This window comes from Rattus rattus, chromosome 4, assembly GCF_011064425.1.
Source record: "Rattus rattus isolate New Zealand chromosome 4, Rrattus_CSIRO_v1, whole genome shotgun sequence".
NCBI classification, from domain to species: Eukaryota; Metazoa; Chordata; class Mammalia; order Rodentia; family Muridae; genus Rattus; species Rattus rattus.
The window spans coordinates 116,857,250-116,884,514 of NC_046157.1; the positions used below are offsets into that span (position 1 = coordinate 116,857,250).

At 43.1% G+C, this 27,265-nt stretch overlaps 1 long non-coding RNA gene across 2 annotated transcripts; it reads left to right on the forward strand.

Moving 5' to 3' along the window:
* Nucleotides 1–74: 74 nt before the first annotated feature.
* LOC116898153 lies at nt 75–27,265 on the forward strand. 2 transcript variants are annotated; one of them, XR_004387637.1, is made up of 5 exons: nt 75–181; nt 26,272–26,313; nt 26,496–26,675; nt 26,804–26,909; nt 27,158–27,265. It is a non-coding gene; the product is annotated as an uncharacterized LOC116898153 (long non-coding RNA). The 2 variants fall into 2 exon arrangements; XR_004387638.1 differs by lacking the exon at nt 26,272–26,313.

A 27,265-nucleotide genomic window follows, 5' to 3' on the forward strand; every position in this document is an offset into this window, starting at 1 on the left:
ACCCCACCCACAACCCTAGAGACGAAGTTCAAGTCTGAGTGTAGACAGGGCAGCTAGTGTTGCCGCAGTCTCTCTCCCCAGCATGTTGCATTTCCGGCAGGGCCCAGGCAATCACATTTTGACACTGTTTCCAAAAGGAAATTGAAAACTTAAGAAGAAACAGTATCTACCTCGACTACAGGTAATTAAATTCTCCCAGGGAGAAGGGACAGACAATGGGATATTGAGCACTGCCTAGCTGGGGTTAGTTTCATGATGACTTAGGGAGAAGGGGAGGAGCTGGGTGTGGGGGCTGGGAGGAGAAAGGAACCATTGTGATGCTGTCACGAAGTCAGGGTAGTAGGCCCAGGAGACTCAGAGTGGGAAGATGGTTTTCCATCTGAGAAGTTATCTGCAAGTCTTAGAGTACAGCCTGCTGTTCAGGCTCAGCACCACAGCACAAGTTCTGCAGGCTTCTGAATTCTCTCCATGATTATGGAGGTCACTTACCTTGCAGCAGGTGACTTCCTATCCTGAACCAACTGACACGGGCCTCTTAAAGCTTATGTTATAGATGCTACAGGCCCTTTCTCCCCCAACATGGCTACATAAAAGAATGTAGGAGCAGATGACATGAGCCTAGGCACTGGCTTCGTTGCTCTCTGTGGTATGGACAGATCCCATTAAATTCTCAAGTCAGTTCCATATCCCTGAATTGTGGTACTGGCATCCACCCCACCAACCTCTTGAAAAGGATGTGAGATTCCAGTGAGATCCACAGTGTAGTGAACTCTGGAGCCTAGAGTGATTTGAGTGGGTGGCTACCAAAAAACAGGAAATCCAAGAGTCAGTGGGATGAAGGGGAGTAAAATATGTCAGAACTTGAATCCTGCCCTTTGGTATTGCAAAACCTCACATAGGCAAGCACCATGCCTCACAGGTGAATAGTGTGTGGTGAATGTCTTAGTTAGGGGCTCTTTCTATTGCTGTGATGAAACCCTGTGACCAAAAGGCAACTTGAGGGAGGAAAGGGTTTATTTTGTTCACACTTGCACACCTCAGACTGTCATCACAGGAAGTAAGGGCTAGAAATTGAACAGAGGAGGAACGTGGAGTCAGGAGCTTGCACTGTGGTTTGGTCAGCCTGCATTCTCATGGATCGCAGGACCCCAAGGCCATAGTTCTCTAGGCCTTCCCACATCAACCATCAATCAAGAAAATGGACCACAGGTTTTCCCACAGACCAGTCTGGTGGAGGCATTTCCTTACCTAAGGCTCCCTCTCCCAAAATGACGATAGCTTGTGATATGTTGACAATAAACTGGTGAGTGTGCTAAAGGGGGAAAAAAGTATTCGGTGATCATTGCTGAAGCATGACAAAGAAGACTTTTAAGGACAGTTATAGCCTGTATAGAGGCTGTGGTGGGATGCTATGAGGGGAAACTGGACTGCACTCTGAATGTGGCCTAGGCAAGTGAGAATCTGTAGGACTGGTCAGGTAGGTCAGGGGTCACCAAGGGAAGCCTCCAGAGTCAATTGGATTCTGGCTAAACTGACCTAGCAGGATTCTTGTTGAAAAAGAGTCAGGTGACCAACTATTTTGTGGAGGATGTTTGGCATGGAGCTGGGTGAGATGTGAAAACTGACTGGATGTCAGCACTGTGGGTTCCTTCATACTAAACTCTGAGCAGGGTTCTTTTCCAAGGCAGATACCTCATGAAAGCTCATAAATTGATCTTGGAGGAGGTTCATGTTTAATCAAGGAAAGAAACTTTGCCATGTGTGGGCTTTGGGGGTAGAATATCCAGCCAGAAGATAGGAAAATATAAAAGAAAAAAACATGAAGCTCAAGTGTAAGTGAACTTTTGTCAAAGGATAGGTAACCAATGAGCTCATCGATTAATGAATGAACCAATATTATGTCCAACCAGTTTGAAGGAAAATTTAAAATGCTGTACATTTAGGCATTTGGGATATGGCTATAGATTTAGAAGTAGACAAAAAAATGTGTTTAGATTGGGAAGCAAAGGAATGAGATCTCTTTTCCTGAAATAAACCATTGTTGATCTTCAGACAAAACATATTTATAATGTACAATTTACAGAACTGTTGTTAATGGAAAGACAACAGTGCCTTTTTTAAAAAAAAAGTGAAATACCTAAACAACAATGGTTGAAGAAGTTTAGAATAATCTAGAAAACTGAGACAGTGAAGAAGTGTAATGGGAACCGAAGTTTTATATTTGCTAAAACTAACAGGAACAACTTCCATCCCAGAAGTCTGGCTTCTCTGGCCACACATTGCTTACTGTTCAAGTCTGCCTCTCTTTCAAATCTCTCCTTTGTCTTATGTTCTTAGTAGGCTTGACTTTAAAGAACCTTGCTACTGTGCAGATACAGCTGGTTCTCGGGAGTGCCTTCCATTCAGTCACTGTTAGCTTTGTCAGTGGATGACTTTGGAATACACCCCCCCCCAGTGGATTGCCATTATATTGATTTGTAAGCTCCACCAATGTTTGAAAGTCTGCCTTAGAAGTCAACCTACAAAGCCTTTCGCTTTCATTGTGCCAGCTGTTCATTTTGATGCATTACAAACAATGGTTTAGGAGGAAATTGGCAAGGTATCAGATTATAGTTTTCAGATAATGTTAAATCTGAGATAGTTGACAAGTTGTGGTAACCATTGCAGCAACTTGTGTAGGAAATTGTGTAGCAATTTCCTCTGAATTGAGGCTAAGTTAGATGTTCTATCCTAAAGGGAGCTCACTAAGACTCAGAAGTTCTAAAGATTATCTCTTTAAGACTCGGGAGCAAACAACTCACAAGGTTCAGGCAGATCCTGAACCTTACCAGATTCACAGGGTCCCTTATTTTCCAAAAGTATATAAGCTGTAAGCATAAATGAGGAAAGGAAACTAGATGTTTATAAGACTGCATCTGTATTTGAGTCATTCTGCTCTTGTAAGAAACCATAATAAACTCATTGGTTCACCAAGTGGGACTTGGATGGTATTGTTACTTTGATCTGTTGTTTCTTTATCTGTGGTGAATATATGTGTTCACCCTTCTCCAAAAATAGTGCCACCCAATACAAATGGTGCCTACACAGGGACAAACAGTACCAAAGGTGAGTCATGGAGGAGTGGCTAAATGACCTTTGAAGTGGGTGCTGTGAATGGGACAGTGGCTGATCTGTGTGACAGTGGGAGTGTCCAGGGCAGGGGTAGGGGGAGATCACAATATAGCTAGCTGCCTTTCCCAGTATGGTGTGCCTTCTTGATGTAGTAGTGGTTGCTCCTTGTAGTGGGTAATTGGGTATGCAACCACATCTGACCTGTCCAAGAATGAGATTTCCACCCAGGAGAATCCTAAGATGGCCACCTTCATCTTCTTGACAAGGGTTCACATGTTTCCTTAGTGAGTGGAGTCCACTCCGTAAGTTGGCAGTGCTTTCCACAAGAGCTGATGAACTAAAGAATACCACAAAAGTAGCATGCACAAGGCATGATCATAATCAAGTTGTAGTGTAGATTCCACTGTGTTCTCAAAAAGAACTCACATTCTTTCTCTCTCCCTCTCCCTCTCCCCCTCCCCTTCCCTTCCCTCTCCATCTTCCTCTCCCTATTGCCACCCCTCTTTTCTCTCTGGAGAATGTGTTTTTGAGTACACCACACTTAATATCCATTTCTCTTCATCCCTCCAATGCTTGCCATGTCCCACATCCCTTCTTCTTTTTTATAATGTGTGTGTGTGTGTGTGTGTGTGTGTGTGTGTGTGTGTGTGTATATATATATATATATATATATTCTTTTGAGATGATTAGTGTTGTATGTAAGTCCATGTTTATGACTGATCACTTAAGATTGGGAGCTCTTCCTGAAGAACTTTCTTGCTTAAGGGAGGAACAACAGTGGAAAGAGGACATGTGGTTGATGGCCTCTACATTAGCCTGTCAGAGCTACTTTACTATTGCTGTGATAAAATACCATATCCAAAAGCAGATTGAGGAAGACAGGGTTTATTATAGCTTATAGTCCACTCAAAACAGGAGCTTAAGGCAGGAACCTGGAGGCAGGAACTGATGCAGAGGCCATAAGAAGTGATGTTTCCAGGCTTGCTTCTCATGGTTTGCTCAGTTTACTTTCCTATATACCCTAGGGCAACCTTCAAATAGATGGCATGGCCTACTGTAAGGTAGGCCCCTCCCATTTTATTATTAATTGAGAAAATGCTCTACAGACTTGGCTGCAGGCAATCTGGTACAGACATCTTCTCAGGTAGAGTTGTCTCTTCCTAGATACATTTAAGTTAATGTCACATTGACAAAAACAACAACAAAACAGAACAAAATAATTCAGGAAGCCTTATTTGGAAAGCGAAGTAGAAGGAAGAAACACGAGATCAACCCACGCTTCATGGCTGGAATGGGGGCTAAGGTAAAGAAAACATAACACAGCCAGGTTTTGGTTAAAGAGCCCTTCTTAAGATCCAGAGAGTTGGTGCCACAGGAAAAGTCAGAAAACAGGACAAATAAAAGTTGATAAAAGATGCCCTCTGGTCTTACTTGTTTACACAGAGGAACCATCCATGGTTCAGCATGCACATGGGGACCTTAAAAATTCCCCAATGCAGAATAATAATATAACCAGTGAGTGTCCTGCCTCTCAGATATTTAAAGTAGGGGGAAAAAGCTTTTAATCAAGCAATAAAAGTTCCCATGGCAGCCTTACTTACATGGCTGTGGGTGTGGGGGAAGCTGTTATCAGTCTGAGGGCTGTAGACGTGGAGAAACTGAATACCACAGCAACTCTTTTCTCCTTGGGAGAAAACCTACATCATGAGAGAGAAATAAGTCCTTTGCAGATTGGCTTTTCAGAGCTACCCGAGACACTTGTTTATTACCAGCATGGCCACCATGAATATTAGAAACTGGAAGACTACATGGAAGGACAAGTGTCACAGGAGGAACACAGGGTATGATTCACAGTTCATTGGACTTGATGGAGCTGTGATTCAACATGGACCTGGGATGGTAGGGGTCTTAATGGCTTTTCTGAGTCATGGGAGGACATGATCTTCATGACCTAAGAAGAGCTGTGCAAGTCTAAATGGCATAGACCAATGTATAAATTGGATTTGTAAAATATAAATGAAATACAGAAGCTGTAAAAAAGTCAACAGACATACAGAAGGGTCTGTATGGGCCACTCTAGGGGGTGTGGCAAGATCTGTGTTGAGCCAGAGTTGTTGGAGCGAAAAGAAAGATAGATATTGTTCTGTAAGCTTTTGGAGGACTTTAAGGCCCAGCATTGGTAATCAGTAATCCCTATACTTGGAAGGTTGAAGCAGGGGGATTGCAAGTTTAAGGAAAAACTGGCCTATATACCAATACCCTGTCTCAAGAAAAAAAAATCAAGAGGATTTAGAACAAAAATAAGTTGAAAATGAAACCCAGAAGTGTCTGCAATTCACGGGGAAACTCACAGTCCATTCCTCTTATAAGGACAGCAAATCACTGTTTCTTTTATAGCGGCAGTCTGAGACTGAGCTGGCCAGCTCAGGAATGAGGGCTGTATCCTGGTCACATCTGAAGCATGTTAAATGCTCATCTCTGATTAACAAAAGAAAAAAAAAACAGTTTTTATGAAGGAAACTATGACGGAGAACTCACACACAACTCTAGTTTCTGCTTTCATGACTTTTAATTTCGTTTTAATTTTATGACTGAACATGGCATGGGAAAGAGGCTAGATGTGTAGGTTGATGTCAGTATGCAGTTTAAGGCAGGTGTAGGATAGAAGGAGGCCTGTCATTGGATCAGAAGGAAGGATGGGCGGGAGAAAAGTTTTAGAGACACAGGAGAGAGGAGACCGGAGCGAGGAGGGAGAGAGAACATGGTGGCAGATGTAAAGATTTCTCTCTGCACATGTTACAGGCTGTTATGGCTATTCTTAAAGGATAGTTACATACAGGATTTTGTGCTGTCTAGATGGGCAATTGGTTGTAAGTTTACTGTGTGGATGTATTGTGGATTGAGAATTTAACATATACATCTGAAAGTTGGGTTATAGCTTGTTGAGTCTTGATTGTACCCAGTAGTTGGGAGTTTATACTTTAAATAACAGGGGGCAGTTGCTGGGAGTGTGGACAGAATCTGTGTCAGGGAGCTGCGATAGGCCAGCTGTTGCCTGACTTCTAGAACCATGATTTTACTGGGTATCTAGAACCAGAGACTTCGAGGCTAGCAGAGAGTCGCCAGGAGAGATACTAATCTGAGATAAATTAGCACTAATTCCAATGGCCTGTTGGAGTTGGAGCTAGTGACTGCCAGGGTATGTGCCAGAACCAGTCCTACTTCTTTTTTATTTTTACTGCAACATAGATGGATATATTAAATTTCAAGTGATTACTAAGAGGATCCTAGCTGAGGAATCTTCCTGAGTATTTTGTTCCCCCAGCCTGACAGATCCATCTATATCCCTTTGTTTTCTATCTAGCTGAGAAAGAATCTGCCAGATCCCTCAATACCTGTACATCAGATATATAAGCCATAAATGAGTCACTGACCTTGCTTGTAGTATAGTCGATTGGGCAATCTAGTCTTCCAAACAAAAATGACAAGATGGCTAAGGTCAGGTCTATGTATATCAGCAGCTGCAATGCTAAACGACTTCACTCTCCAATCCTGCCAATCTGGTGCAGATCTGCTTGTCTAGACGTTCAACTGGCCTAGAGAGTTTTGGCTTTTGAGGTGGTTTCTCATGTAGCCCAGCCTAGCTACAAACTCCCTGTGTAGCAAAAGTTGATCAGGACCTTCTGGTCCTTCTGCCTCCATCTCCTTGGTGCTAGGATACCAAGCTGTATTTATGTGATGCCGGGAGTTGACTTTATGACTGTGTGTGTGATTGGTAAATACTCTACCAACAGAGCTACTTCCAAGCCCAGTTAGAAATGTTTTATCAACGGAGTGAGCAAGACGTAGATATTGAGTGTGTACTTCATGTGCTTGTGTATTTCGCCATTTAAATAAGTTTCTAACAGAAGCTCAGTATACACAGGCTGAAGAAGACGGCTTCTCTGTTAGGTGGGCTGAATTATAACTCCACATTTATGCCTCTCCCAATATTCTATATCCCAATCCTAGAAATCTGTCAATGCATTCCAGTGAGAGTTGAGTAATCTACTGTCTCTTGTTCTCTGATCACTGCTCAGTCATTGGTCCCTGGGTTAATCACAGTCTGCTGCAAATAGAAGCTTCTCAGGTGAGGGCTGAGAGAAGCATTGGACCTGTGAGATAACAACAAGCCATTAGAAATTAGTTAGATCTATGTCAATTTACCAATATAATAGCAGTAGGTCCTCCCTTAATGTTTATGATCTATCTAGCCATAGATTCTTGGACCAATCATGGTTTCAAGTTCCTTCTTACAACCTTGGGCTTAAATCTAATTAGAAAGTGTGTTGGTTACATCTGTGATGAGCATACCATTATAGCTCCCATGCACAAAGCTTGCCAGGCCAGTGTTTGTTGTAGCCCACAGAATTCACAGCTGGGTGTGAATGAGGAATAGAATACATTTCTCCTCCAGTAGCTTCCATAACACATTCCAACACTATGAGAGCTTGGAAGTAAGGATGAAGCTTTCAAGTAGGTACCGGCTTGATTGATTTCTCCATGTTTTATAACTCAAGTATATGGTGGTGTCTCCAGCAATGGGGTCTTACCATTCAGATGAGTATCATAAGGAATAGCAAACTACATAGAAAGTGGACTCTAATCATTAGAGTTCCAGAACAGCTACAGAGTGAGGTACACCACAGTCATCTTTCTCCTGTCAATATAATCTCATAGGTGCTGCTTCTAGATATGATCAGCTTATTGTCCATCAGTGGTACAAAGATCAGGATGCATTGGGTTCTGTAGAGAACCACACATCCTTCAGTTTGTGGACGGTCATCCTCTTACCTTCCAGGAGTATTGCCTATTGACAGATAGGTCTTTCTTCTCTTCACAGATTGCCCTCTGGGAAGACAAGGGTTTTCCTAGCACCCTTTCCTCCTTCATGGTGGCAATATGAATCTAGAAACATATCCAAACACCAAAAGGACAGTGTCTCCTACCACAGTTAAGACCTTTATGAGTTTTTCTGCTTCAGAACATTTTGTGGGGGTGGTTGTGTCTCTATGCCAGTCTGTTACATTTTAACTTCTCTGAAAGGCTACAATTGCTTTCTTCAGAACTCATAAGTGTTGTTCTTGAAAAACTATCACATTGAATTTCTGCATACAAGCTTTCATATTAGAGACTGTACTCTAGGGAATCTAAGCAAACATTTATAGATCTGATAAATGAGGTCTAATATATTAATGTAAACTCTGGTATTGAGTAGCAGCTATTGAATTAAAAACACTTTCTTTTATCTCTTCCAATAAGAAGGGAACACTGATGTCAGTTTTCTTTTACTTGAAAGGGATGGTACCATACTTTTGCTATTTTGTCTCCGGGTGTCTAAATCACTATTTTCTATATATTTGCTGCAAGAACATTGGTTATTCTGCCATGCCATCAATTCATTAGGTGATTCCATTGATGCATCAGGTTATCAATTGGTCTATTAGGTCATTTCTTTGATGTATTAGGTCATTCCTTTGATGTATTAGGTCATTCCATTGATGTATTAGGTCACACATTGGTGATATGTGTTCTAGTTTCTTTCTATTACTGTGATAAACACCAAGGCTAAAGCGGCTCCAGCAGAAGAAGGGTTGTTTCGCCTTACACTTCGTGTGCCTTATGAAGGGAACTCAAGGCAGGAACAGAAGCAGAGGACTGTTGTTCACTGTGTGTTCTCTAGACATGCGTTTCATCTACTTCTTATACCTGCCAGAATCATGAGCCTAGGGTTAGCAGTGCTCATGTTGGTCTTGGCCTTCCCACATCAATTCACACTCAAGAAAATCTTCATAGATTTGCTTATAGGCCAATCTCATGAACTGATTTCTCAACCGAGGTTCTCTTTTCTCAGAGGACCTTGGTTTTTATCTTGTAGACAAAATAAAGAGAGGATAGGATAGGGAGTTTCCAGAGGGGAAACCAGGAAAGGGGATAACATTTGAAATGTAAATAAAATATTCCAAAATAAAAAAAAATACCTAATATATTGAAAGGGGTTCAGTGGTCAGAAAACAGCAAGGAGTATCGAAGCTTTGGCAAGACGTATGTTTTAGTTGTGTCTATCTCTGATAGAAATTGTCTCTTTCCATTCTGAACACAGGGAACCTGGCCTGTCTCTCATGTTGTAGTCATTAATATTCACTTCTGGCATCAAGGCAGGTGCTGTTGAAAATAACAACAGCAAGGACCAGAAGGGGACATGATTGTTGAATGCCTGGTGGGACAGTTCTTCAGCTATTAGCAAAGGACCTCGGTAGTTTATCACCCAGGTATGTTCCAATGAGTCATACTCAAATAGATCTCTGGTCGGCCCAGTACTTTCATTGACGAAATCTCAACCTTAGCAGAGTAGCTGGGAAAGTTGGGCTCAAGTACTCAGGTAAAGAGGGGAGCCATTATTTAAGAAAACAACATTATCAGTAATGAAGAAACTACTTAAAAACTTCACCCAAAATTTGTTTTTTTTTTAAGACTTTTATTATCACGTATTAATTACACAGAGTAATGTGTTTCTGAATAACATCTTCATACTAATAACTAACTGGCTTTGGTCATATTCACTGCTTATTACCCTCTCTTGTTCTTACTCCATTCTTTCCAAACAGCTCTCCCCCCTTTTTCTTTACTTGATTACTTTTTAAAAATCTAGACTCTTGTATTTGTGAAGATAGCTTATTTTGCTTAACATGATCTCCAGCTCCATCTGTTTCCCGTAACATAATGAGTTTGTCTTCTTTATGCCTGACCAGTACCCTTGTGGGTGTACAGATCTTTTACTAACTCAACTCTTTTACTAACTAATTACTTTTGCTGGGCACTGTGATTAATTCCATAGTTTGGTTGTCATGAATAGTCAAGTGAGAAATATGGTTGTACGGGTGTCTCTGTGGTGCATGACACTGATTTATTCCTTTAGATGGGTGCACAGAACTGAAATGACTAGATCATATGGTAATTCTGTGTTTACCTTTTGGGGAGCTTCAGTCATGAATTCCATGTGGCTAGACTAATGGAGGTGACTTTGCTTCCACACTAAAAGTGTAATAGGTGCCATGTTCCCAGCATTTGTTTTGTCTTGTTGTTTGCTTTTCTAAAATGTGGGCATCACTCTTTGACTATTTCAAGCATGCACACACTATATTTTGGTCATTTTCAGCCCAATTAAACTCTCTCATCCCCTTACACCACCGTTGAGCCTCCTCTTTTTAACAATTCTCCCCCTAATGTTCATGTGTCTTGACCAGGTTGAAAGAACCAAACGTGGATTCTGCTCCTTAGAGCAGGCCTCAAATCCAGTCAGAAAACAATTGGGTAACTCCATAACAATCATGCCACTGTCTTGCAAGTAGTTTAATACCACCTCCCAGCTTGGTATTATGGCTTGTAGAATCCACAGCTTGGACATTTTGTTGATAGCCATATTGACTGTGATGACATGGACACTTACTTTCATATCCCCTATGGGTAAACATGTTGGACACTGATGGTTACTTTTAAATGTCAACTTGCCCAATTACCTGAGAAGAAAGCCTCTACTGAGGAATTATTAATATCAGGTTGGCCAAAGGCTGTGTCAAGGGGGGGTTATCTTGATTGCTAACTTAGTCGGGAAGACCCAGCCTTTTGTGAGCAGTACTATCTTGGGGGCTAGGCCCTGGACAGTATAGGAGTTGAGAAAATTAGATGAACATTAAAAAAGCAAATAAACAAGAATCCACATATGTATCCCATCTCCACTCTAATCTGGTTGTGATGCTTAAATTCCTGCCTTGTCTTTCCCCCAAACAATGAACTTCACCTGGAAGTATAAACCCAAGGAATCCCGTCTCCCCAGAGTTGCCTGTAGTCAGGGTATTTAATAATAACAGAAATGAAACTGGAATAAATGTCTCCTCTGTGAATTTATTGAGCATTTATAGTACATCTTTGAGAACTGTCTATTCATTTCCTTTGTCCATTTATCCACTGAGTTACTTTTCATGCTGTGCTTGCTTTTTTATTTCTCTATATATTCTGGATGTGTCTCTTGTTGGATCACTAGCTAGTAAAGACATTCTCCCATTATCTAAAATGCCTTCTCATTCTAGAAATGGCTTCCATTACTGTGCAGAAGCTTTTTAATTTCATGTAATCTCATCTGCCAGTTCTCAATATGATAATAACATGCATTATTAGAGTCTAAAAAGCCATCGACTATGCCTGTGCTTTGAAGTGTGTCCATTTTCCTCTAATAGGTTCAAATTTTCACATCTTACATTAAGATCTTTGATTCATTTCAGTAACTTTTGTTCAATGTGAGAGTCAGGGAGACAAGAAAGCTGGTTCATAAAATAGAGTGGTAAATAAAACTAGAATAAGAAGAGGCAAGGAAAATAATTTCTTCTTAAATAATGTGAAATAGGAAGAATTCTAAAATAGAGGTTAAAAAACAAAACAGTAAGCTGATCTTTTAAAAGGCCATGAACTGGAAGTTTCTTGCACTAGCCCCTGGTATTGGAACCTTTCAAGCAAGGAGGAGTGCCAGCTAAAGTTTACTGCAGTTCCTCTAGTTGGTGCTGTAGGTGTATTGAGCATTGAAAAGGCCAGGGTTATTTTGTCACAATGAGCATTACATTTGCTATAGAACAACCTTCCTAATGCTGTGACCCTGTCGAAAGGTTTCGAGCCACATATTGAGAACTGTTGCTATAGAAACTTCCCCTCTCTGTGCATGCAGGACCACTGACTTGGTGGGCTTTGTTGTCTGTGGGTTGAGCAGGTTGCTAGTCTCTTCAGAAGCACCCAGCTTATACACCCAAGAGCAGCAAATGTCTAAGCTAAGAGTATCCCTCAAGTGCACTGGAGAGCAGCTAACATAAACAGAACTTCTTACATGGCAAGAGGAAGCCTAAAGACAATGGGCATTCTGGCCAATCGTCTTGGTACTTCCAGACCCAGCCATACTATGAACCATCCAGGAGAGGGAGGAGGCGAAGGACAAAGAGACACCCACTGACCATGACTCTGGAACTCTTAGTTCTTACAGCACTCCACAGGCAACGTAGCTCCCTCCGCCCAACAGAGGGTGAGGCTGCTCATCACCATATCCTCCACAATCCAAGCTTCTCACTGCCAAGACCTCTCAGCAGGTCTCCATCTGCCTCTCCCTTTCTCTGTGCTTGCCTTGCTTAGCTATCTCCACCCCTAGGAACTACAGCACGGTAGTCCTGGGCTGGCTGAATTGTAGCTGCCCCTCTCTAGAGCATCTGTCTCTGTTGAAATAGTAGGCCCTCTCTCAAGGTAGCGCCTGGCTCTACCATTCTGAGACACTTTCTCTGATGCTTTAAAAGCAGCTGTGGACTTCTCCTGGTGCTAGGTTGAGCAGTATGTTGTCAAGTCACGGCGGCTGTCTGGGTGATTGGGGGTTAAGGTTGCCCTCCCTCTGGACAATCTGGCCTAGACTGGTACTTTTTTATGAGTTGACTTAATACCTCCCTCTGTTTCAGTGACTCTGCTGCATTCTTCCTGATTTCCAGTCTCCTTCTCTTCCTTCTTCTAGCTTCGCTTACTGCTCTATTGCCTTGACGCTCCTCTTCCCCAGAGCTCCCTAGAGCATACTTCTTAGCCGCCATCCTGTACTGGAGGTCCCAAAGTTCTTTAACAGTAGGAAAATAAGTTTTAAGGATCCTTACCTTCAAAAGAGAGTCAAGGAAAAACAAAGAAAATTAAATCTCTGATGCAGATACTTCCCGTGCAATTAGTCTTAAACACTAGTGAGTCCAAGACTGTCTGATAAAATTCTCTCAATAAAACTTCATTGAAAAGTAAGCCCAAACATATGGGACACCGTCACCATTTCCTTAATGAATAAATGCCTTTCAGGAGCTGGATGATTTTAAAGCAAATAAGCAAATATTTGAGAGAACCATGGAGTGGCATTAATAGCTTCGAAACAAGAAGTCTACCCAGGATTGCTCCTTTGTGTTTCCAAATGACTTGACATTTTCAACAGAGACAAGAGATTGCCCAGAAATCCCAATTCAAGGTAAGCATTCAAGATAATGAAATAGACCCATGATTTTTAAAGATTGGTTTTACTCCATTGTTTGCCTACATGTATGCGTGCACACAACATGGTTCATATGGAAAGTAGAAGAGGTCAGCAGATCCCCCAGAACTGGAGTTATCAGTGGTTGTGAACCAGGTGCTTGGAATCAACACCCCTCCCCCAGTCCCACTCCTGACTCCAGAGTCTCCTGGAAGAGCATAAAGTACTCCAAATTGCTGGGTCCATCTCTCCAGCTCCAGACCCATGACTTTTTAAGTAGCTACTTTAGTAGGTTAACAGCAGCAATAGGAACTTTAGGAAGTGTTTAGTTTACCAATGTTTGACAGATCAGACATTTCAAGATTTTGGTTATATATACTAATCTCTAAAAATCGGTTTTGAAATGTTAGGAGAAGTTTTTCTTCCCACGAAATGTTCATCCACTTATGAAGTAAACTGTTGCTTTGCTTTTGTAAGCTAGTGTTGCCATGTAGCCCAGGTTGGCCTCAAGTTCACAACCCTGCTGATTTTGCCTCCCAAATCTAGAGCACACACAGCCATGTGCTACCCTGTGCGCTAACGAACTAGTTTGTAACTTTATGGCAGACAGTGCAAAGTCATTCACATAAAGTAGAAAGAGGCCATTTCAAATTTTCAGTTTGGAGCTTTTCTGAGGCTAGAAATACTTGGCACATAGCTATGGAAGGAGGAGAGACTAGAAGGCTGCTATCCCAACACAGCTACATCCTGTAATAATTTCAATGCCGTAAGGGTGGGCTTTGTTTAAGATGACTTTGCCTAGCTCAAGCAAGTACTCTGGGTATATTTAATATAGGAAGGCTGAGCTATGATGCTTACATGTTAACTTTGCATGATGTTTTCAACTGAACACAGTGTTTATTGAGATATAACCTCATTACAAGCCAAGGATCATCTGTGGACAAGACAATTAAAATGATTTTTAAGAATGAAGGACAAACTGTGCTAGAACTGAACTGAGCTAGAACTATGAGCTATTTTGAAGTTAGGCTGAAAACTTTATAGGATGAACAGGGTGTTGGATGGTGTAGCTTCAGTCAGTGTTCCTGACTTTTTCAAGGCATAGAAAATGCCTCCAAAATATATTTTCCCCATATACTAGCCAGCCCTCTGAAAGACGAGTATCTAAGGGGAGCCAATCTCATGCTAAGTTTGTCTGTGTGACTTTTCTGTTTGACCCTTTCAAATTCTCCTAGACTATGCCTTCAGACCTGGTGATGGTCACATGGGAGTTTGGATAGAATAACTTGTTACATGTGTCTAAAGCCCACAAAGGGAGCTGTAACTTGGTGTGTGCTGGTAACAGCAGACTCAGGGCAATCCAGAGCCGTCTTTGGGAGCATCAGACAACCTTGGAGAGACAAGTGGCCCGCCGATAACTTGAAGCACACCAACTGTATATTTAAGCACACAATTCACCTTTCTAGCTGAGGGATTTGGAGCCCAGTGTTTGGTCTTGTTATCGTCCGTGATATGGAATTAGGGCTCAGGGCATGTTTGTCTCTGTAAGCCAGTATGACTAGTGTTTCGGAGATTAACTTTGTGTGTGTGTGTGTGTGTGTGTGTGTGTGTGTGTGTGTGTGTGTGTGTGTATCCTTGCTCTTGGGGTTTTGTCTTTCCCTAAGGGCAAATTCCCTGGCACAGTGCGCTGCTCCTGTCCCACGTGACGCTTCAGCTGGCACAAGAACTGAGGTTGAAATTCTAGATTGGCTTTATGGGTGAGGTTCCTGTTTGTTCAAAGCCACCTCCTATCTTTCCCCTCTGAAGCCACCAAAGAAAACTCTGGAAATCCCGAAGTGACCCTTAATTAGCTCAGAGCAGGAGGAGGTACGGAACAGCAAGAATAGAATGCCTTGCTCGGAGTTCTTCTCTGCAGAGCACAGAGACGTGTCACATGAGCAGGAAAAAGGCTCTATGGACAAATCAGCTTGCTGGTCTTCATCTAGTGGGCCAGGGGTTGAGCACAGGGTTCCTTTAGCTGTAGTCCCTTGGTTCTCAGAGTACACAGCCATCAGCTTCAAATGGCTCTTTTCTTCCTGTCGGGGTGCAGAGTCCAATAGCAGAGGTGGGCCTGGGGAAATTATAGGAGAATTGAGGTTGTCTGACGTGATACAATCCTTCCTCCTCCATGTACCTCTCTCTAGACCCCTCTGCCCCTTACTCTATCAAAAACACATCATTAGGGATGTTCGGAATAAGCACTTGGGTCCCTAGAAGTTCTTCAAGCACTAGAATTTGAACACTTTCTTTTTTATTTTGAGAAAATGTTTTTCAGCCATCAAAGTGGTGGAAGCAGCTTGTAGCTGGGAGAGGGACCCTCCTGCCATCCCAGGGGGGAAATTCCTAAATGGAAATGGGAAATGTACACAGATCGGTGTACAGATATAAACTGAAACAAGGCCTGGCCAGAACTGTAGCTGAACTTGAACTGAAAGAGAACAAGCAGTTGGAGTATGAAGTGGAAGGGAAACTCATCTCACCACATGAGTCTCCAGAATCAACCCGAGAGTGACTTTCAAAGATAGAGGAAATATGCACTCGTGATTTTTTTTCTACACAATTTTAAGCTGCCCCTCTCCTTGGAGGGCTTCCAGTAGAATCAGTTGGATAGGGAGAAAGGATTATACGAATGGAGAATGTAGGGTCCTGATATATGTGTATATTATGTAGAATTTATATCGAGATAAAATATTTATTTCTCCAGACTATCATCTGTTGTCAAAACAAACAGACAGGTCCTCTCCCCAATTAAAACAAACAAACAAAAAAAAAAACCAACAGAGGAAAGAAAAACACCTTCCAAATGATAGCTTTTCAATGTGTTCAGCATATTATGCTGCAAGTCATGGCGCCATTGCCCATATGGTGCTTGCTGCTGCCCCGTGACCTGGGATCCACTGACCCACCTCTTCCCTTACGCCGGCCCTGCCACCCCTAGCATTCATCCCTGGTCTCTAGTAATCACAGTGGTTTCTCAGAGTCTGTGGAATTGAAGAATATTTATGGGATCTCATGTCTGTTGCACCCCTGAGGAAATTAAGAAAAATTAAGTATATGAATTGGCGCCTAGGTTGGAAGGAAGCAAGGACAGTCTTTTCCAGCGGGGTTTACTTTTCGTTACCTGTTTCTGCCTCCACTGCCTTCAGTGCAAGCTGACTAGCACCACACATTACTACTAGAACACACATGTAACTAGAAACCTAAGCATATCTGTAAGCATTGGGTGTGGTGACTGGAATGGAGCATTCTTGGAGCGATGAGGAGAATGGAGCATTCTGGGAGCTTTTGGTATACACGGGAGACAAAAGCTTGTCTATAGATGCTGCAGGAGAGCTGGCGGTGGGCTGTGTTTGGGAGACAGTGTCAAACTCCCTAAGGGGTGGAATCCGCAAGTAAATCTCTAGTAAAGGTTGGCACTCAATTCACACAGCCTAAAGGTTTGTGTCTAGATTCCCTTTCTTTCTTTCTTTCTTTCTTTCTTTCTTTCTTTCTTTCTTTCTTTCTTTCTTTCTTTCTTTCTTTCTTCTTCCTTTCTCTCCCCCCACCCCCTCACAGCTCTCTCTCCATTTTTATTTCCTGTTTTTTTATTGGGTTTTCTTATGTGACTTAGGTTGACCTCCAACTCACTTCAGTCCTATTAAAGACTGGGGTTACAAATGTGTGTCACCATGCCAGGCTCACATAATCCAGCTGTGCCTCAATCCTTCAGACACAATAGCTACTCCATATGGTTATTAGACCTTGTATCGTGTATGGCACCCCAGAAGAAGTTAGTAGACATTGGGGTGCAAGCCAAGGGTTCTTCATTAAACAAAGCGGCTTACTTTGAATGGGGGAGGTAGGGTGTGTTGAGATGGGATTTTTATTCTAAATCTCTGATCCTGGGTATAAACCAAGACAGAACGGAGGGCAACAGTGCAGAGAGTAAAAGGCTGGGGTTAAAACACTTCTTCAGTGCAGCGTCCATTTTCTCCGCGGATGGTCATTTCCCTTCTCATAGCTTCTCTCCGCAGTGACTAGTTTAGATGCTGTCACAATTGTCTCTTACTTTACAGAGGCTTGGCACAACACTTACATGTCATAAAGCTGTCGCTGTCATTAAACCCAGCAACAAGCACTTGGGGACATTATCCTTCCAAGCTAATTCTCGGCACAGCTCGCCCATCAGTCTGGCTTTTATTTCTTTTCTCATCCACGTTCTGTGCCCATAAACACAGCATAGTTGCATGATATTAAAGTGTATGCCTGGGAGGGAGGGTCAGGGCGGCTGTCGAGCAGACGCTGGCTAATTTGAATAAGTGTGGAATCAGCTCTGTGATGTCACAGCGTGCATTCCTAGCCTAGGAAGTTTCTCGTCTTTCTTCCTGAACTCCAATCTCTTTTTTTTTTTTTTTCAGAGCTGGGGACCGAACCCAGGGCCTTGCGCTTGCCAGGCAAGCGCTCTACTGTTGAGCTAAATCCCCAACCCCAACTCCAATCTCTTTATGCTGCTGCAGAGATAAACTTCGAATCATGGAAATAATGGATTTAGCCTGCAGGATATGATAATGTGTACAGTGCGATCATTTGCACTGTGTATAATTTGTCATGCAGATTTAATTACATTCTGGGTAACTTTGTTGATGGTTAAATAACTGTATACCTTCCCCTGCTTTCAGATTTGAACAGAATGTTATAATGTTTCATGGATGTCTTAGGCTTTCTATCCCTGTGATGAAATAAATGCCGTCACCAAAAGCAAGTTGGGGAGGACAGGGTTTATTCAGCTTACACTTCCTCAGCACCTTTCCTCATCGACGGAAGTCAGGACAGGAATTCAAACAGGGCAGGAACCTGGAGGCAGAAACTGATGCAGAGGCCATGGAGGGGTGCTGCTTACTGGCTTGCTCCCCTGGCTTGCTCAAGCCTGCTTCCTTATAGAACCCAGGACTACCAGCCCAGGGATGGCACCAAACATGATGGGCTGGGCCCTCCCTCCTCGATCACTAATTGAGAAAATGCCTTACACCTGGATCTCATGGAGGCGTTCCCTCGTGAGCGTCTCCTTCCTCTCCGATGACTCTAGCTTGTATTGAGTTGACACAGAAAACCAGACAGTACAGTGGATTTACTCTGAAATTACAAATAGTTCTGGTTTTGTTTTTCTGAGATAGGATTCTGTTTTGTAGTGTAGGTTGGCCTAGAACTCACTCTACAACACGGTCTAGTCTTGAACTCTAGGCAAATGCTCTGATTAAAGGCAGGGATACCACATCTGCCCTAGTTCTATAATTTTATAGAAATGTTTCCCTCTCACTAAGTAGACTCAGATATTAAAAGCACGTCAGACTAACATCCCATCACCAGTTGCTGCTACTTAAGGTTTGAGTTCCTTATGGCTGCTGTAACTACTGTCATATTGATTTCTCAACCAGTTTCTGCCCGTTTCTGTGGTCCTAAACAGCAGCAGGAAGTAGAGGTTCTGTGTATGTGTTCACCAGCGCTAGCCGCTTTGAGCTTAAAAGTAATTCGCTAGAAGAAACGGATTCGTTTTCCATCGGCATCATTTACTATGAATAAGGATGGACCCTTTTCCCCTTGCTTACACATTTTTATTTTCATATGTGTATGTTGGCATAAGTGTGTGCATACATGTGTGTGTGTGTGTGTGTATCTGTGTGTGTGGTATATGTGTATTATATGTTCCTATGTTCTTGTGTGTGCACATGTACATGAAGGTATGTGTACATACATGGAGACTAAGTGTCTATATAGGGCGTGTGATCAATCATTCTGTACTCTTTTTTCTTTCTTTCTTTCTCTTTCTTTCTTTCTTCCTTTCTTTCTTTCTTTCTTTCTCTCTTGTTTTTCAATGACAGGGTTTCCTTATGTTGTTGCTTTGGTTGGCCTGACACCTACTATGTAGAGCACAATGGTCTGGAGCTCTTTCTTACTTTTTATTTATTTTATTTATTTGTCTTTATTATTATTTGTTTGTCTGCTCCACCTTGTGATTTTGAGATGGGATCTCTCACTGAACCTGTGAGCCTAGAGCTCACTGGCTGACCAGCCCTGTCTGGAGATATCCTATGTGTACTCCCAAGTACTGGGGTCTCCGATGGGTGTTACCACACCTAGCTATTTATGTGAGTGCTGCAGATCTGAGCACAGGTCCGCATCATTCATGATAGTGAGCGTTTTACCCACTAAGCCTTCTCCCCAGGCTGACCCTTGTGAAGAGGTGCCATTTCCTCTGAGAACGAAGTCATAAAGCAAGGTCATTCACCTACCCTTGTAATGAGAACCAAGACTGTGCTGGATAGCCACTTCCCTGCCACAATCAGGGCTTGTTATCAATTGTAAACCAGGGTGGGGAGGTAGAGACAATTTCTGTTCTGGACCAAACCTCTGAGAGGGAGGCCATTTATCTCAGTGGAACCCAAAGCTAATCAAACTACCTTTCGTTCCGTTTGCTTAGTTAATCGGGCGAAAGAAGTTAGCCACTGAAAGAGTACCTTCAACTCTATTGACATTAAGCTGGTTCTTGTTCTCACGACCCACAGATAATGGCTGGCAGTGTTCTAAAGGGTAGAAGCTGGAAACGACTCCATTTCCTTAAAGGGAAGTGCCAAAGGGCTCTTCCTATGTACTCAGCCTATGTAATCTGTTTCCAACTAAATGATGCCACCACTTCCCTGACATAGTTTCAAAGGCCATTCATCAAACTCCCTTTTCAATGTTGGTATCCAAGTGATGATCCTAACTGAAGACATTGGAGGGAAAAGTTCCTTTATCGTGGCTGTCAACCTGGCTCTGTGGGAGAACCAAACGATTTCAACAGCTCTCCAAGCATTGGGTGGCACTGATTTGAGACAGGCATTTTCAACATATCCCCAAATGTGGCTGAGAAACTTGATGGCTGCAGGGCAACCCCCTTCATGAAGATTAATAACAACATGTTGGTTTATTTCTCAAAATTGAGATTCCTGGTGATTTGTTCTTTTAATGTGATTCTTTGAAATTGTCCTTCGATGTATGTATTCAGTGTATGGAGACTGAGAAGGCTATTGATGCGTTTGCCAATGGTCTCACCTGTACTTTTGTTTCAGTATGTTTAACCCTCTCTTCTTTTTTCTCTTCCTCCTCTTTTCAGTATGTCCAGACTGCCTGCTTCTCATACCTTCTTATCCCTACTGCCTGGTAGTGTTGTTTCATGCCATGCAATAGATGGTTGTTGACTGACTGAATGCAGGATCCCATTGTTCGGCAGGCTGGGTGGACCTTTACTAGTAATAGTGCCACAGCGACCCCTGTTGATGAAACCAGAAAGTGCAGTGTGCAGACAGATTCTAATGACAGTGATGTTCACATTGAAATATGAGCTCTGGCCAATCTAGAGCTCAATAGCCAAGGACATTTGGAAAGGAGAAGGATCCGCACCACTGGTGTCTGTGTGAAAGCACAGCTCAGCCTGTCTCCTTGTCTGAGCTTTTCTTTCTGTGACTATATTCAGGGACCAGGCATCGCTACCTTAAATGATTTTACTTGTTTGCCATTATTCAAATAATTGAAAGTTTTGTGTTGCACATCAGCCTGTATTGTGGTATCTAACATGCTCTCTATCCTGGTTACTTATTTTGCATGTGGATACCTTTAGTTGTGTGCTCCTGTGTGTGATGTGTGTGTGTGTGTGTGTGTGTGTGTGTGTGCGCGCGCGCGCGCGTGCGCGCGCATGTTTTTTTGAGTTGAGAGGCCCGAGCTTGATATGAGGTGTTCTCTATAGCTCTCCACATTTGGAGACAGAGTCTCCCATTGAACCTAGAGCTCACCCACTGGGGATCCTAATTGTTTCTGCCACTTCAGGGGAAGGATTACAGGCACACATCCATTTTTTTTTGCATGGGTCTCAGAGAATCTGAGCTCAGGTCCTTTCAAGTTTACTTTAGCAAGCAAACCATCACTTCAGCCCTTGACTCCATATGTGAGCAGAAAAGGGTACTTTAGCTTTCTAAGCTGTTCTTAGTGCTTTTATTTTTATTACCATTTGTTACTAGTTGTGGATGGACGGATGTTGCCGTTGCTGGGGTTCCCACCTCTCCAACTTTCTCTGTTCTCTTTGTGAAGTTAGGCGAAATGAATGAGACTGTCTTTGATTACATATTTTAAGTGACAGTTATTTTTAAAGTTAGGTGCAAGAACACTCGATCCTAGAAAGGAAGAGAGGGATATATCACCACCACTCCATAAACCCTGATGCTAGAGATGACTGAACAACTGGGAGCCTTGAGATGCTTCAAACAGCACTCCGCCTTCAGCCTTCGCACTGGCTGAACTGGTTAACTTTCTGCACAATTAACTTCATTCCCAGGGCTGCGCTGCACATAAGAGATCCCACATGGGCTGTGATCGTGTTTCCCCATTGAACAAGGAAGTGCGGATTTGCTTATCTGAGAACCAATAAAGGTTAAAAGAGAAGGGGGAAGAACCCCAGGAGACGAGATATTTATTTGAATGTAGAGGTCACATTAATACTGATACTGTTTTAAAGGACTGAGGATGACTTTAGAGGTGGCAATAGGGCTTGTAGAAAAGGAAGCACCGGGAAGTATCAATAACAGAATTGGCATACTCTTTCCTCTGAGAGGGCGAGGAATGAAAACATACTCACCCTTGCTTCCCAGTCCTTGGTGGGGCTTTGTTTCCGAGAACACCGTCAGACTAGGCTGTGCTCCTTCAAGCAGCAAGATGAAGACCTGGAGCTGCAAACCATTGTCCGTGGAATTCAAAACAACAGCTTCCATATCAAATTACAAGGCTATTTTCGTAAGGCTGCAGGCTTTGCCTGTTTATTTTTCTTGCACACCTCCTCCCCCAGTCTTTTAAAGAGTGCTAAAAATGATACAGAACCAAAGAAGATAACAATAATAAAGCAGAATCCACAGGAGGAAGGGAAACAAAGAAAAATAGAGCCCACGGAGAGGTAAAGAATACGCAGAACCACAGTATCGTGTGCAACCCGCCCTCACTGGCCTCACCTGTGGCCTTAAACTGAGACGTTAACAATCTGATGAAGCGCTGGACAGACTCATACAAAGCTGGTTGAGTCATACACTTCTGACAAACACTTCCAGAATTAAGGCTGGATATTTTGTGGAGAGGATAGAGTATCTTAGCACAACGTTTACTAAGAATCTCTTTTCAGTTGTTTTTCCTGATGAGGTTCCCAGGTAAAATCAAATCTCAGCTCAACAAAGGACACGTACTCGTGCTTTACTCTGAACAGCAGTCCCTTGATTCAGATAACTGTGTTTGTATTTGCTAGGCTTGTAACCCCGAGGAAAGCACTGTGGAGCATGCCAGCTCTTCAGTATGTACATGATTTCAACTCTGGTCGAAGTGAGGGACACTGTGCAAGGACAGCTATGGAAAAGGGTACAGCTTAGTATTTTCCATACTTACAGCCTAAAAAAAAACCCCAAACAAACATGAAACTTCAAGTGCAGTCAGAAATAGATGCATTTGGGAAGAGTTAAAATCTAGAGATATTGCTGAACATGGTATGTGCGTCGACCATTGACCTACACGGGTAGGTCTTGCCCATCGACTACACACTTAGTCGGGGAAATAATGGTTTGCTTGCCCGCTCGTTCTGTTTTCAATGTCAAATAAGTGGTTGGTACCAGACATGGATTAATATCTGAAAATGGAATTCCTAGGGTCTGTGGAAAAGCACAGTGGGAAAGGTGCTCTCTGTACAAGTCTGAGGACTGAGTTCATGCCCCTAGAACTAATATAAAGTCAGACAGGGGCCAGAGGCTTGATGGCCAGCTAGTCCAGCCAACCAATGGCTCTGTACCAAAAGCTCTATAGCAGAAAGAAGACGGAGAAGTGATTGGAAGACAACCTCTGACCTGCATTCACACAGACATAGGTGAGGACACACACACACACACACACACACACACACACACACACACACACACACACACACATACACCCCTGAGTGTGTATAGCCAGGAGTAAATATGTACAAATGAAGTCCAGCCATACCACTCTGCTGCTTAACATTCCCAGCATATTCTGAAGCCACCATCCCTCCAGGAGATTGGTGTCCCTCAGATACCAAAATTGGAAGCTTAGGAATCGAAAACCTGGCCAGACATGTTTGGCTCCCCTTCCCATCTAGATGAGTCCTTTCTGTCTGGTTAACTGCTGACACAGAAAAATAACATATTTGCATTTATTAGTGTTGAACTATTAACTTTAGGATAAGATAACTGCTTAAACACGGAGTTAATACAGTGACTAAGTTTTCCCTTTCCTCACATTCAACTCAACATTTTTCCTGTGTGGCTCAACAGATCTGAGCCAGGTGGTCACCCCATGTTCCCGTATGTAGTGAGTCTGTGCCCTGTCACTGAGTTACATACCCAGCACTCGATCAAACTGATTGTTCTAACTTAGCATCGGCAACAATGAAGTCAATCTCTAGTGTATTCGAATTCAAGATTCCTCTTGACTTTGTAGCCAAATATATATAATTCACAACAGAAAACTCATGCATAAAATTCTTATATTATGAATCATAACCACAACTGATCTGGTAATGTCTCTACTGGTTTTTGTCATCTTGTGTACAGACAGTACTGTCCAGATCGTCTCTGCAAGTCTGTTGGAAAGGAGTCATTGTGAAAATTATAGGTAGAATCCTGGAAGGTCAGTTATGGGCTCAAAGAGGTTCTTCGGGGTTGTGGGTGTTGTGGAGGGGTGGGGAGGAGAGTGAGAGAGAGAGAGAGAGAGAGAGAGAGAGAGAGAGAGAGAGAGAGAGAGAGAGAGAGATTCAATATGTAGTCTCAGCTGACCTGGATCTTATCCCCCTCCTCCTCCTCCTCTTCCTCCTCCTCCTCTTCCTTCCTCCTCCTCTTCCTCCTTTTCCTACTCTTTCTCCTCTTCCTCCTCCTCCTCCTCTTCCTTCTCCTCCTCTTCTTCCTTTTCCTCCTCCTCTTTCTCCCCTTCCTCCTCCTCCTTCAGCCTCTCCAAGTCCATTTTAAGCTTAAAAGTAATTACCACATTGTCTCTCAAATAAGTCATATCATTTATATGTCAAGTCGTAGAGTAGAGACTTTCCCAATACCCCTTAACGACAATTACTATGCATACAGTTACTATGTATTTTATGGACAAAATAAGCAAACAGAAATTATGTCTGTCTTAATTAGAAACTTGCCGGTATAGGAAGGAATAGCGTTCTGTGGCACATTGATCCCCTGCTTAGCTCCTTCTCCCAGGACTCTCATGCTGCTCCTGATCGGCTCCTCTGTGTGCCTCAGGAAAAGAGGTACAGTCTAAATTCCTCTAATGCAACCTTGAGAGTTCAAGCTGTCCCACTCCCACTTTGGCAAAACAAGGGACCCGACGTGGCTTACCTTGTGGCCTTTAGAGCCTCCTGTGATCTGTGACCTCGGAGAGTGGTCCAAGGAGAGGCCTTGAGCTGGGGTCACAGCTGCAGCAGTAGCAGCTTTGGGAGGCGCCGCTAGGGTGGCAAAGCTTGGTGGCCAGTCTGGCTTGGAGTGTAAACAGTTAATGTTCCGAAGCTCAGTTAACTTCTCACGTGTTCAGTCAGGATGGTTTGAGAAAGTGGACGCGTTCCTTCTGCCTTCACTGCTTGCAAGCATGGACACTGTGCAATTAAGTAAGGGATTGGTATGATATGCCCGTAAACAGTGAAATACATCAAACGTGAGTTCTTCTAGAACATAAAAGCAATCTGATAACTAAGTGCTCAGGTTTTGTGGGGTCAGCTGGGCTGGACTGAACTAAACTCAGCATGGAGTTAGGGGGCTATACCCCTGACACTCTCATCCTCATTTGTTCCTGTCTTTTATTAATCTGAAATTCGTCGGTTAGGAAGGACTTGTATGCCGCAGTGTACCTACCCACATGAAAAGGGGTACATACAGTTCAGGATGGCTGGTCAGTCCAGGTATGGTCTTTACATGGTGTGGATGGGGCTCCAGAGAGGCCTGGCAAATAATGCTGTCAGTCAAGTCCTAGAGTCAGACTGATGACCGTGCTTTCCTCCACTGACCTCACGATCAAAACCAGAATCACAAGGTAGGAGAGCATGTGCTGCCACGGTCAGGGACCTTTGCAGAAAGACTTGACCAGCGGCTCGGATAGAAGGGGGGAGGGTGAAGAAAGGGGGGAGGGGGCTGATTATAGAAATGACTTTTATAAATGCGTTTTCAAAAAGTTTAGGGTAGACAGAGATTCAATGACCATGTATCTTAGCACTTAATACTTAGTACATAGTACTTAGTAAAGTACCTTCCAGTACTGTACTGAGTGACATACCTTTCGCTACTCAGTTAAAATTCACATTTTTGTCTTAAAATGCTTCATTTATTTATGGATGGATTAATTTATGCAACAACTATTTAGACAGGTTGGAGTGCAGCTAAGTGGCAAAGGCCTTGGCTGGTGGGATTGACGGCTTCGCTTTGATCCCACCAGTTCAGCGGCGACAAAACCATCGATCCAGAGGATTTGCTACAAGGTCAACGTTCTGATAAGATTTAGAGCTACAGCAGTGACCAAGAGAGGCAGCGTTTCTGCAACAAAGACATGGACTCGGGCAAATAAACAGGCAATGTCAACCACTGAGGTGCTAGGCAAGACCCTCGGAAGGACATTTTACCAAACTTGAGGAAAAGGAAGATTGTATGAGGAAATGTCAGCTGGCTGTGAGCTAAGAGAGCAAATGAATGGGCACTGAAAAGAGGGAAAGAAGAAGAACACTGTCACACATAGGACAGGAAGGAAACATGGCGACCTAGAAGATAAAATCCCACATGAAGCACGGACTTTGAGTCTACCGATCACTCAGGCCACGGAGGGAAGACTGAGAGGTAGGCGTGCGGGGCAGAGATGGGACTGAATGTGCAGAGGCAGACACTGTGGAGAGGGGAGGTGGAAGCAGCATCCCCAGACAGCATCACAGGACGGCTTGGGGTCTGAATTTATGTGTGTGACAGCACAATGTCAGGTTTTTTATTTCGTTTTTGTTTTTTGAGGTGTGGTCCATGCCCTGACAGTGAAGGGGGTGATGGCAGCAGGTAAGGGGAGCCTGGAAATGTTGAACAGCCTGGGTTGCTTTGTTTTCTCTCTCCATCTAAATACTTGGAAACAGCCTCTGCCCCCCAGCACACAAAAATGGTGACTTGCCCATTCATTTGTTTCACAAATCTTCCAAAAATATTTGTGGAGGCCAACATTTTTCATTATTGCATCTAACTAGGAATCTACCTTTTCAATGGGCCATTGTCTTGCTCATGACCTTCTGGGTCAACCCAGAAGCCCAAGGCAGCAGTTTCCAAGTTCCCGGAGTATGACTTCATCGCAGGAGAAGACACCAAGGTGCCCAGGAGAACACCAGATGACATCAGACTCTCAAATTATGAGGAAGAGGCTGTGAATGGTAAGTGATTGAGATGGCTACGAGGTAGAGACCAGGTACCCAGAGAAGAATGTGGGCCTGCTTCCTGAGGGACTTGCATGATCCAATAAAACATTTATTAGAAGTAGGCTCCTGTTTTCCCATTGCAGCCTAAGAGGAGAACTGGTTTTACGGCTTTGTTTGATGTCAGTGATGCAAGGGACTGATTCTTACTGGGCAGGGACCATGCTGTACTACACACAGGCTTCTCAAAAGGTAAGCAAGCCCGTATCGCAAGCAAGACATACACAAAGTTTTTTAAGCAAAAATATTCCACCTATCGTGGCTGTCTTCACAGACAAAGTGACTCTGATTAAGTCAGGCAGCAATCCACATCAGCCCATAAAAGGACTTAAAGGTAGCCACACAATTTGTTCTTGTGAGCACAGACTGACATCCACTGTGAAGTAGACACCTCCTTCTATCTCTGTCAAGGTTCCCTATCCCAAATCTCTGCTCTCCAGGACTGTAGCAATGGCATCCATGGTACAGAGAATCTAAGAAGAACTGGAGTTTTGGGCCCAGCTGGGCGTGGAGCGAAACTGTCGGATTAGCCTGAGTTTAGGTTACAA